Source organism: Notamacropus eugenii, chromosome 5 (genome assembly GCF_028372415.1).
Source record: "Notamacropus eugenii isolate mMacEug1 chromosome 5, mMacEug1.pri_v2, whole genome shotgun sequence".
Lineage (NCBI taxonomy): Eukaryota > Metazoa > Chordata > Mammalia > Diprotodontia > Macropodidae > Notamacropus > Notamacropus eugenii.
In genome coordinates, this window is record NC_092876.1 from 324,828,958 (window position 1) to 324,841,239 (window position 12,282).

General features: G+C 43.3%; 1 long non-coding RNA gene and 2 other non-coding genes across 3 annotated transcripts in view; 1 reads left to right on the top strand and 2 right to left on the bottom strand.

The window, feature by feature from the left end:
- Positions 1 to 12,282, bottom strand: part of LOC140506371 (uncharacterized) — a 129,475-nt gene that overhangs the window by 92,329 nt on the left and 24,864 nt on the right. The gene's annotated exons all lie outside the window — the stretch shown is intronic.
- On the top strand, positions 6,107 to 6,297 carry LOC140509439 (U2 spliceosomal RNA). The gene has a single exon (XR_011968755.1). It is a non-coding gene; the product is annotated as a U2 spliceosomal RNA (small nuclear RNA).
- On the bottom strand, positions 7,627 to 7,790 carry LOC140509426 (U1 spliceosomal RNA). Its single transcript, XR_011968744.1, has one exon. It is a non-coding gene; the product is annotated as a U1 spliceosomal RNA (small nuclear RNA).

Sequence of the window (12,282 nt, forward strand, 5' to 3'; positions counted from 1 at the left end):
TAGAGCGGTAATGATTACTTCCCTAGATTTTAATATCGTCAGGTGTTTCCGCGTAAAATGTAACGCGTAATCCAAGCTACCTGTGTCACCTGTAAATCTGTTCATTGAAACATTAGGTGGGTACAATTTTGCGCCTCATCCTTACCTGTGAACCCATGGAGGTCTGCCTCTGCTCGTAGGGGCGGGCACTGGACAGGTGATTCGTGGGTGACGCTCCTGGTTTCTCTCTTTCTACGGTTTCCGTAGCAACACGGTGAGGAATAGAATCAAGCCCTACCCTCAGCCAGAATGCCTTGCCCCCTATTTTCTGAATGACTGTGCGGGGAGAGCTTGGAAAAGGAGGTTCGATGTTTAGTGCTGACTTCGGGGAGCCTCCTGCCGGATGTCCTCGAGCAACGTTCCTTGCCTATGGCTCAGTGACAGCCCTTTGGTTCCAGAAGAGCTGGAGAAGGGTTGAAAGTAGGACCGTAGATACTCTTTATAAACAATAGCTAATTTACGAACCACAAGTTTGAAAGTTCCAGGATTTGGAGAGGCCCTGCTACCACACTGAAGTCATCTTGGATAATCCTCAGAATGAATTCCTGCCATTTCATTGGTCGTTACCATAACCTCTTTTTTTTTTTTTTTTTTTGAAATTCGTTTTATTTTCAGTCAATGGAATAAAACAAGCGCTTCCACGACATGGTACAACAACTAAGATGAGCGCACGTGAAACTCCCAATTTACTACGCACAGCTTGGTATTCCTTTCATATATGCCACAAAGTAATCACGTAAATTTCCCCCCTTTCTTCCCTCCCTCCTAACCGAGACATGGCTACCATTAGACACAGCTGGGTGGATATGTGTGTGTAAATGCGCTCGTCCATACATACACGCCTACATACGTGCATACACGCATGCATGTTCCTATTCACACATATGTAAAGTCATTCTATCCATACTTCCAATTTATCAGTGCTCTCTCTCTCTGGACGCACATAGCATCCTTCTTCAATACGTCCTTCATTTGGATAGTCATAGGTTCTTTTCCTTTTTCCCTAATCACCTCTGGAAATATACCAAGTAGGGGTATTGCTGGGTCATTTGGTATAGATCGTTTAATGGTTATCAGACGTTGGGCCTGATTCCAGATTGCTCTCCAAAATGGCTGAATCACACAATTCCGTGGACCGCGAATTAGCCTCCCGGTTTTCGCACTTCCTCTCCAACATCTGTCACTTTCCCCTTGTGTCATTTTAGCCAGTCTGCTAGGTGTGAGATGATATCCCAAGGTGGTTTTAATCTGCATTTTTTTCTAACTGATAATGATCTCGAACATTTTTTTCAGAGGACTATCAAGTGTTTCGATTTCTTCATTCGAAAACTTCCTGTTACTGTCCTTTGACCATTTATCCGTTGGGGAATGAACGACTCATATTCTGATGCATTTGGCAACGTTCTTTAAATATTTGAGGTTATGAGATTTTTCTTTGATAAACTGTCTATAAAATCTCCCTCCCCCAATTTTCTGCTTTCCTTCCTATCTTGACTCTACTTGTTTTACTTGGATAAAACTTATTGAATTTAATGTAATTGAAATTAACCATTTTATACCTCACTCTGCTCTCCATTTCTTGTTTATTCATCCACTGTTGGCCTATCCATCATTCTGAGAAAGTAATATGTTCCATGTTCTTCCAATTTTGTTTTAAACTCTTCCTTTGCAGCTAGGCCACTTATTCATTTCGACCTTCTCTTGGTAAATGGTGTGAGATGTTGGTCCATGCCCAGTCTCTGCCATGCTGTTTTCCCAGTTTTCCCAGCATCTTTTACCCAAATGACGAATTCTGATCCCAAAATCTTAAGTCTTTACACTTGTCAAATACAAGGTTATTATGTTACTCTGCTGCTGTAAATCGCATGTCTGCTTTATTCCATTGATCTATCTACTTTTCTATTCCTTAGCTACTACCAGATAATTTTGGTAATTACTGCCTTAAAATATAGTTTACCATCTGGTTCTGTTAAGCCTCCTTACGTTATGTATAATGACATATGTGTGTGTATGTGTGTATGCATATGTTTTAACTCTTTCCTTTGATGTTCTTAACTTTTGGTTCATTCAGATGAATTTTGTTATTGCACTTTTTTTCGAATTTAGTATAATAAAATGCTGGTAATTTAATTGGGGTGGTATTGAATATATAAATGAAAGGATCAAGTTGTCATTTTTATCACATCACCGCTGCCCACCCGGGAACAATTAATATTTCTCCAATTATTTACATCTGATTTCATTTGTATGAGAAGTTGTTTTTTTTTTAAACATAATTTTGTTTATGTTGTTCCTGGGTTTGTTTTGGCAGGTGTACTCCCAGGTATCTTATGCTGTCTACTGTCTCTTCTTGCAGAGTTTTGGTTGCGATATACTGGCATGCCAATGATTTATGTGAATTTGCCTCTAATCCTGCTACTTTACTAAAATTATCAATTGTGGCACCTAACCTTTTAGTTGAATCTTTGGGATTTTCCAAGTATATCATCATCTTCTCTGCAAAAAGAGAGAGATTTATTACCTCGTTCCCTATTCCAATGCCCTCCACTTCTTTTTCTTCTCTTATTGCTATTCCTAGGATTTCCAATCCAGTATTGAATAATATTGGTGACAGTGGGCATCGTTGTTTCCCTCCTGATTTTATTGGGAAGGATTTTAATGTATTCCCTTCACAAAGAATGCCTGCTAATGGTTTTAGATCAATGCTTCTGTTTTGTGGTACCACTGTAAGGAAAAACACATTTAGCCAATACTTTCAAGTGCTTTGTCTTAATAGAAATGAGTGTTGAACTTTTTCAAAAGCTTTTTCTGCATCATTGATATAACCACACGATTTTTAAAACTTTTGTTATTGATGTAATCAATTGTCTTAATAGTTTTGCTTATGCTAAATCCTGCATTCCTGCTATAAATCCAACTCGATCAAAATATGTAATCTTTGTAATATATTGCTATAATCTGTTAGCTAGCATGTTTGGGATTTTTGCATCCGTATTCATTAACGAAATTGGTCTAAACTTTTCTTTTTCTGTTTTTGCTCTCCCTGGGTTAGGTATCAGTATCATGTGTGTTTCGTACAAGGAGATTGTTTGAATCTCTTCTTTACCTATTATTGCAAATAATGTGTTCACTATTGGTGTTAGCTGACCTTTCAATGTTTGACACAATTCACTTGTAAATCTGTCTGGTCCTGGATAGTAAGCTTTTCTCTTAAGAAGCTGATTGATGGCCTGTTCGATTTCTTTTTCTAAAACAGGCCTATTTAGATACTCTGATTTCTTCTTCTGCTGATGTAACTCTTTCAGTGTTTGCCATTATCCTTCCATTTTACTTAAGTACTTAAGTTTATTGTCATAAAATTGGGGAAAATAATGGCTCCTTATAATTGCTTGAATTCACCTAGATAGAGATGGAAAAGGGCTAGGGGTGGCAGGAGCTTGAGGCCTCGTTTTTTATAGAGTTTTGGGGAAAAGAGACTAATTTTTCTCTGTGACACCTTGGGCTGCTGACCCCATTAACTTATTTGAATCATTTGAAAGTTGCCAGTACAACCGTCAAGGTAATGTGTCCATGTGGTCTCAAAATTATCAACACCACTTGGTGCTCTGCTAGTCTTTGCTGTCGAGATCTGGGATTTGTCCAAGATTTTTATATGTCATAGGTAGGACCAAAGGGCTCCGGCAGCAAAGCCTAAATGGCTTCCCCTGACTCAACACCTGTTACCCGCATGTGATTGGGGGTGAATATATGACACGATTTACAACCGATGCTCCTTTGATCTCTGGGACCGTTTGTACGTGACTTCCAGGTTGCCCTTTGCAATCTTACTTCCAGCTATTGCCCCTTTATACTGGGTACTTACAAGCTGACTTACCAGACTGGTAGGGGTGGTCAAAGGGGACCAGAGAGAGATGCTGTTTTAACACAACGAGCATGTACGTTATCTGTGCTTGTGATTTTATATTTCTGCGTTTATTCTCAACAGTAGACTGATTGTTAAACCTGACAAAGAACGTTGTGTGGTTGAAATACTTGTTTGTCAACTTTGAACATTGTTGGCATCAAAAATACGTGTTCTTACCAGTTTACAACCCCATCCATTCTCTATGTGAAGATGATGTTTCCGATGGATTTTTGGAACAGGGAGATGGAATGGGAGCTTGCGCCATGCCCTCCACCTAGCAACTGGGGTTGGTGTTGCAGTACTTCTGGGGACAGTCTGCCACCCTGTAGAGTATAATTACTCCGATAATCAGGTTTTCTTTTCTTTTCGTTTTTTTTTTCTTTTTGATTTCATAATGAGAACATTATACTTAGAGGACGCCCCAAATCGATTTTAGCTGAGCAACCCCACGTCCCCTTCCCCCGCCCCCCCACCTTACCCCAGCACACACACACCTGAGTTGTCCACCATGATCTTCCAGTCAAGTTCCAGTGGGTGCCTGGAACTCCTCTTGGCTGTTTTGTACTCGAGAGACCAAGAAGTGATGAGCCTGGCAACGAACCCACACAAAGTTTTTATTTTATTTTGTTTTTCCTTTTATCACGAACCTCACAACCGTGAGCATTTCAATATGCAAAGAAGAAGAAAAGGAAGACTTGATGTGACTCTGGACTGCTGTTACATAGGGTGGGTTGTTTTTTTTTTTAATCTGTTAAATTTAAAATCAGAGTAATAAAACTGACAGTCTGCTCCCTTCGATGTATATTTTTAAGTGTTTCGTTGAGAACTCTTCATTTACTGTTGTGGTTGCTTTCCAGGTGGAAACTATGTTGAGGACGTTGGGAAAGTATGTACAAATTGATCGTCCCTATTGTAATCACCACCAGAGCGAATGAAGTTGGATGCCCAGTTAAATGTATGGCATCAGGAATGAATTGAATTTTAGTAAAGAATTGATGTGGGGTTATTGATTGATCATTTATGGCCAGGTATATTTGATTCGTCTTGATCATCATTTTATAAACTGAATATGAATTTAAAGTCCCAGGTAAATTATATGCGAATATCCCACTTGTGACATCCCACATGTGTCATCGTCATTTGAAGCCGTTTTTATTTCAGTGACTTTTACAAAGCAGCAGGCCTAACACTTCAGATGATTACGTCTGTGGCATTGCCAAATGGTATTTGCTGATCTGCGGCTTGATCTTTGGTTGTATTTCCTACGCTGTGGCATTTGTGCATTTAAAAATCCCGCGAGCAATCCCGGTATGGCTAAACATACACCCGTAAATCTGTGCCCTTTTAATATTAGAGGTGAATACAGGTGAAATATCTGTTCTTATCAGTTTAACATGTGTTATATCCGCTATCCACGGACATTTGGAACTGGGAGACGGAACGGGAGCTTGCTCCTATAGGGAGACCTACGATCCTCGGCCACCCTTTGGCCAATCACCAATTTCAGAAAGTCATCCAAACGCAACAAGTGCAGTCAAGTCAGTCTGGAAAGGCTGATTCGTGGGCCTGCTAAGGGCCAGGCACGTGGTAAATGCTGGAGATGAAATGAGGGGCCAAAGGCAGTGGCTGCTGTCGAGGGCAATTGATTCGGATGAAGACTTGAGCGTTATGCTTTCGGTCTTTTCCGGACGCCTTCAGTCAATCAACAGCTGCGGTTATCGGAGGACTCGGCGTGAAATGGATTAGGGACAAAGGGAGCTCTAATAGCTTGTTCCTTCCGTGCGTGTCTTCCTTGCGCAGGAACATTCCCTCACTGCTGGGTGGCTTTCTCCGCAGCCTTTGGAGGCTCTTGAAGACGGGAAAGGGGAAGTGCGTCAGGGAGGAGAGCTATGCAAATGTCGAGCGAGCCAGGAGGCAAGGGCTTCTGGGTGTCAGGAAAATGTTTTCTTGCCCGAAGAAAGGTTTCAAATCGGGTGAAGGTCGTCTTTCTGGCGTGCTTTTAGGCGCTGGGCGGGTTGGGTACAAGAGCGAGGCTGGAGACCTTTCGGTGGAGTGTAGGAGGCAGCCGAGGGCGGGCGAGGCTTGGTCCGAGGTTCTGAAGTGGGCGCGAGTGGGAAAAGGGTACTGTAGCGAAGGGTGAGGGGAGCGGTGCGAGTGTTCTTTATCGCTTCTCGGCCTTTTGGCTAAGATCAAGTGTAGTATCTGTTCTTATCAGTTTAATATCTGATACGTCCTCTATCCGAGGACAATATATTAAATGGATTTTTGAAGCCGGGAGATGGAGTAGGAGCTTGCTCCGTCCACTCCACGCATCGACCCAGTATTGCAGTACCTCTGGGAACGGTGCACTTCCCTTTGGGGAGTAACTTGCTGTTGGCAAAAGAAGACAAGTCCTTATTCTCGTCGCTCGCCAGGACTTTGCGCCTCCCGAAGGTCCACGGCTCTTGCCTCGCGCTGCCTGCGGGGACGGTGCCGCCAATCTCGACTTCTCTTTCCGTCCGGGAGCAGCTTTACGTGATCTTAGACGCTCTCCAACCGCAGCACCGAGCACCGCTTTCCTTTTACCTACCTACCTACCTACCTACCTACCTACCTACCTATCCTCCCACCTGCTTGTCTGTCTGTCCGTCTTTCTTTCGATCAAGGTTCGTGTTTTTATGCCACATGTTGACTTGTAAGCTTCCCGCCTCCCCAAGACCGCCGGCGGCACCCCGGCGACGCGCTGTACATCAACAGTCACATCAAACCTATTTCCACATCACTCGTGTGTGTTGGGAAAGAGGAATCAGCCAAAGGGAGAACCGAAACAACAGAGCAAGCCCTGCGCTCCCATCTGCGACCAGCCTCCATAGTTCTTTCTCCGGATGTGAATAGCCTAGCAGTTTCCATCACGAGGCTTTTGGAATTCTCTTGGATCATCGCGTTTGCTGAGAAGAGGGGGCTTAGTCGCTCATCTCGCAGTGCTGCTGTGTGGACAGGGTTCTGCTTCTGCTCACTTCACTCAGCGGCAGGTCACGCAGGTCTTGCCAGGGTTTTCTGAAACCCGCCTGCTCACCATTTCTTACGGAACAAACGGTAGCACTGCAGTACGCTCGTGTACCACAACTTGTCCAGCCGTCCCCCCGACTGGGAACGGGCATCCCCTCAATTTCCAATTCTCGGCCACCACAAAAAGAGCCGCTCTAACTGTGCTTGTGCATGTGGGTCCTTTTCCCGTGTTGATGATGTCTTTGGGGTCCAGAGCTGGTGGTGGTATCGCTGCGTCAAAGGGTAGAGACGCACAGCTTTTTCGCCGTTTGGGCACCGAAAGACAAGTTGGAACGAAAGGTGAAGCTCCGGGAAAGTACAGGAAAAGCGTCCTTCCGAAAAGAAGCAGCGAGTGGATAGGATTAGCGCCTGCGCGCTCGCTTGCGGAGGGCAAAAAGTTTTCGACTTCCCTCCGTAAGGTGCGTGTGACTCGCACGCTTGGCACTGGCGTGTAAGTCCCGCGCAAATCCGAGGCGACCACGTCCGGCCTGGCCGCCACTACGGCGTTGAGAGCTGCGGGGCAAAGTGGGGCGGGCTTGCGGCACCGGACCCGCAGGGACTGCCCTGAACACGTGGAGCACCCCTCCGCAGGGAAACCGCCACCCGGCCCTCCAAAGAGTCGTGCTGTTCCGCCTCTGTCTTTCCGAGAGCTCACACAGGGGAGAGCGCGAACGCAGTCCCCCACTATCACAAATTATGCAGTCGAGTTTCCCACATTTGGGGAAATCGCAGGGGTCAGCTCAACCGGAGTGCAATGGGCGAGCCTCGCCCTGGGGAAACCACCTTCGTGATCATGGAATCACCCCTGCCAGGTAAGTATGACGCCCAACCCCACGCTCCACCACCCCCTGGCCACACGCACACTCTAAACACACGATCACTCGCGCGACGCTTCCGCAGCCCAACGGCACACGCTACACTACACGCGCGCACACAAGCCTAGCGCACCCGCAAGCGTTTCAACGCCTACCAACTCGCCAGGCCCCTCCGACCCTCCACGTCCACCTTTTCCAGGCGCCGCGTCTGCTTAGACAAAGCGTCGACAACAGTCTCCTCGTCTGCATACTGCTCTGTCCTCTACTGACGTCACTCGCCAAACCTGCCCCACAGCAGACCGCCATCTATTGGCCGAGCAGACGAGCTTGGAGTGTAGATGGGGACTTCCTGCGTCGTTGAACGCCAATTTGGTGGTGTGGAGCATGGGCTCTTGAGAAGAACAGAGTGAGAAGCCATTCGACCTCTTTAGCAATTTCTGTGCGATGGGCCACGATATTCCTCTGGGACCCATTTACAGTTGAACGTAGAGCGGTAATGATTACTTCCCTAGATTTTAATATCGTCAGGTGTTTCCGCGTAAAATGTAACGCGTAATCCAAGCTACCTGTGTCACCTGTAAATCTGTTCATTGAAACATTAGGTGGGTACAATTTTGCGCCTCATCCTTACCTGTGAACCCATGGAGGTCTGCCTCTGCTCGTAGGGGCGGGCACTGGACAGGTGATTCGTGGGTGACGCTCCTGGTTTCTCTCTTTCTACGGTTTCCGTAGCAACACGGTGAGGAATAGAATCAAGCCCTACCCTCAGCCAGAATGCCTTGCCCCCTATTTTCTGAATGACTGTGCGGGGAGAGCTTGGAAAAGGAGGTTCGATGTTTAGTGCTGACTTCGGGGAGCCTCCTGCCGGACGTCCTCGAGCAACGTTCCTTGCCTATGGCTCAGTGACAGCCCTTTGGTTCCAGAAGAGCTGGAGAAGGGTTGAAAGTAGGACCGTAGATACTCTTTATAAACAATAGCTAATTTACGAACCACAAGTTTGAAAGTTCCAGGATTTGGAGAGGCCCTGCTACCACACTGAAGTCATCTTGGATAATCCTCAGAATGAATTCCTGCCATTTCATTGGTCGTTACCATAACCTCTTTTTTTTTTTTTTTTTTGAAATTCGTTTTATTTTCAGTCAATGGAATAAAACAAGCGCTTCCACGACATGGTACAACAACTAAGATGAGCGCACGTGAAACTCCCAATTTACTACGCACAGCTTGGTATTCCTTTCATATATGCCACAAAGTAATCACGTAAATTTCCCCCCTTTCTTCCCTCCCTCCTAACCGAGACATGGCTACCATTAGACACAGCTGGGTGGATATGTGTGTGTAAATGCGCTCGTCCATACATACACGCCTACATACGTGCATACACGCATGCATGTTCCTATTCACACATATGTAAAGTCATTCTATCCATACTTCCAATTTATCAGTGCTCTCTCTCTCTGGACGCACATAGCATCCTTCTTCAATACGTCCTTCATTTGGATAGTCATAGGTTCTTTTCCTTTTTCCCTAATCACCTCTGGAAATATACCAAGTAGGGGTATTGCTGGGTCATTTGGTATAGATCGTTTAATGGTTATCAGACGTTGGGCCTGATTCCAGATTGCTCTCCAAAATGGCTGAATCACACAATTCCGTGGACCGCGAATTAGCCTCCCGGTTTTCGCACTTCCTCTCCAACATCTGTCACTTTCCCCTTGTGTCATTTTAGCCAGTCTGCTAGGTGTGAGATGATATCCCAAGGTGGTTTTAATCTGCATTTTTTTCTAACTGATAATGATCTCGAACATTTTTTTCAGAGGACTATCAAGTGTTTCGATTTCTTCATTCGAAAACTTCCTGTTACTGTCCTTTGACCATTTATCCGTTGGGGAATGAACGACTCATATTCTGATGCATTTGGCAACGTTCTTTAAATATTTGAGGTTATGAGATTTTTCTTTGATAAACTGTCTATAAAATCTCCCTCCCCCAATTTTCTGCTTTCCTTCCTATCTTGACTCTACTTGTTTTACTTGGATAAAACTTATTGAATTTAATGTAATTGAAATTAACCATTTTATACCTCACTCTGCTCTCCATTTCTTGTTTATTCATCCACTGTTGGCCTATCCATCATTCTGAGAAAGTAATATGTTCCATGTTCTTCCAATTTTGTTTTAAACTCTTCCTTTGCAGCTAGGCCACTTATTCATTTCGACCTTCTCTTGGTAAATGGTGTGAGATGTTGGTCCATGCCCAGTCTCTGCCATGCTGTTTTCCCAGTTTTCCCAGCATCTTTTACCCAAATGACGAATTCTGATCCCAAAATCTTAAGTCTTTACACTTGTCAAATACAAGGTTATTATGTTACTCTGCTGCTGTAAATCGCATGTCTGCTTTATTCCATTGATCTATCTACTTTTCTATTCCTTAGCTACTACCAGATAATTTTGGTAATTACTGCCTTAAAATATAGTTTACCATCTGGTTCTGTTAAGCCTCCTTACGTTATGTATAATGACATATGTGTGTGTATGTGTGTATGCATATGTTTTAACTCTTTCCTTTGATGTTCTTAACTTTTGGTTCATTCAGATGAATTTTGTTATTGCACTTTTTTTCGAATTTAGTATAATAAAATGCTGGTAATTTAATTGGGGTGGTATTGAATATATAAATGAAAGGATCAAGTTGTCATTTTTATCACATCACCGCTGCCCACCCGGGAACAATTAATATTTCTCCAATTATTTACATCTGATTTCATTTGTATGAGAAGTTGTTTTTTTTTTAAACATAATTTTGTTTATGTTGTTCCTGGGTTTGTTTTGGCAGGTGTACTCCCAGGTATCTTATGCTGTCTACTGTCTCTTCTTGCAGAGTTTTGGTTGCGATATACTGGCATGCCAATGATTTATGTGAATTTGCCTTCTAATCCTGCTACTTTACTAAAATTATCAATTGTGGCACCTAACCTTTTAGTTGAATCTTTGGGATTTTCCAAGTATATCATCATCTTCTCTGCAAAAAGAGAGAGATTTATTACCTCGTTCCCTATTCCAATGCCCTCCACTTCTTTTTCTTCTCTTATTGCTATTCCTAGGATTTCCAATCCAGTATTGAATAATATTGGTGACAGTGGGCATCGTTGTTTCCCTCCTGATTTTATTGGGAAGGATTTTAATGTATTCCCTTCACAAAGAATGCCTGCTAATGGTTTTAGATCAATGCTTCTGTTTTGTGGTACCACTGTAAGGAAAAACACATTTAGCCAATACTTTCAAGTGCTTTGTCTTAATAGAAATGAGTGTTGAACTTTTTCAAAAGCTTTTTCTGCATCATTGATATAACCACACGATTTTTAAAACTTTTGTTATTGATGTAATCAATTGTCTTAATAGTTTTGCTTATGCTAAATCCTGCATTCCTGCTATAAATCCAACTCGATCAAAATATGTAATCTTTGTAATATATTGCTATAATCTGTTAGCTAGCATGTTTGGGATTTTTGCATCCGTATTCATTAACGAAATTGGTCTAAACTTTTCTTTTTCTGTTTTTGCTCTCCCTGGGTTAGGTATCAGTATCATGTGTGTTTCGTACAAGGAGATTGTTTGAATCTCTTCTTTACCTATTATTGCAAATAATGTGTTCACTATTGGTGTTAGCTGACCTTTCAATGTTTGACACAATTCACTTGTAAATCTGTCTGGTCCTGGATAGTAAGCTTTTCTCTTAAGAAGCTGATTGATGGCCTGTTCGATTTCTTTTTCTAAAACAGGCCTATTTAGATACTCTGATTTCTTCTTCTGCTGATGTAACTCTTTCAGTGTTTGCCATTATCCTTCCATTTTACTTAAGTACTTAAGTTTATTGTCATAAAATTGGGGAAAATAATGGCTCCTTATAATTGCTTGAATTCACCTAGATAGAGATGGAAAAGGGCTAGGGGTGGCAGGAGCTTGAGGCCTCGTTTTTTATAGAGTTTTGGGGAAAAGAGACTAATTTTTCTCTGTGACACCTTGGGCTGCTGACCCCATTAACTTATTTGAATCATTTGAAAGTTGCCAGTACAACCGTCAAGGTAATGTGTCCATGTGGTCTCAAAATTATCAACACCACTTGGTGCTCTGCTAGTCTTTGCTGTCGAGATCTGGGATTTGTCCAAGATTTTTATATGTCATAGGTAGGACCAAAGGGCTCCGGCAGCAAAGCCTAAATGGCTTCCCCTGACTCAACACCTGTTACCCGCATGTGATTGGGGGTGAATATATGACACGATTTACAACCGATGCTCCTTTGATCTCTGGGACCGTTTGTACGTGACTTCCAGGTTGCCCTTTGCAATCTTACTTCCAGCTATTGCCCCTTTATACTGGGTACTTACAAGCTGACTTACCAGACTGGTAGGGGTGGTCAAAGGGGACCAGAGAGAGATGCTGTTTTAACACAACGAGCATGTACGTTATCTGTGCTTGTGATTTTATATTTCTGCGT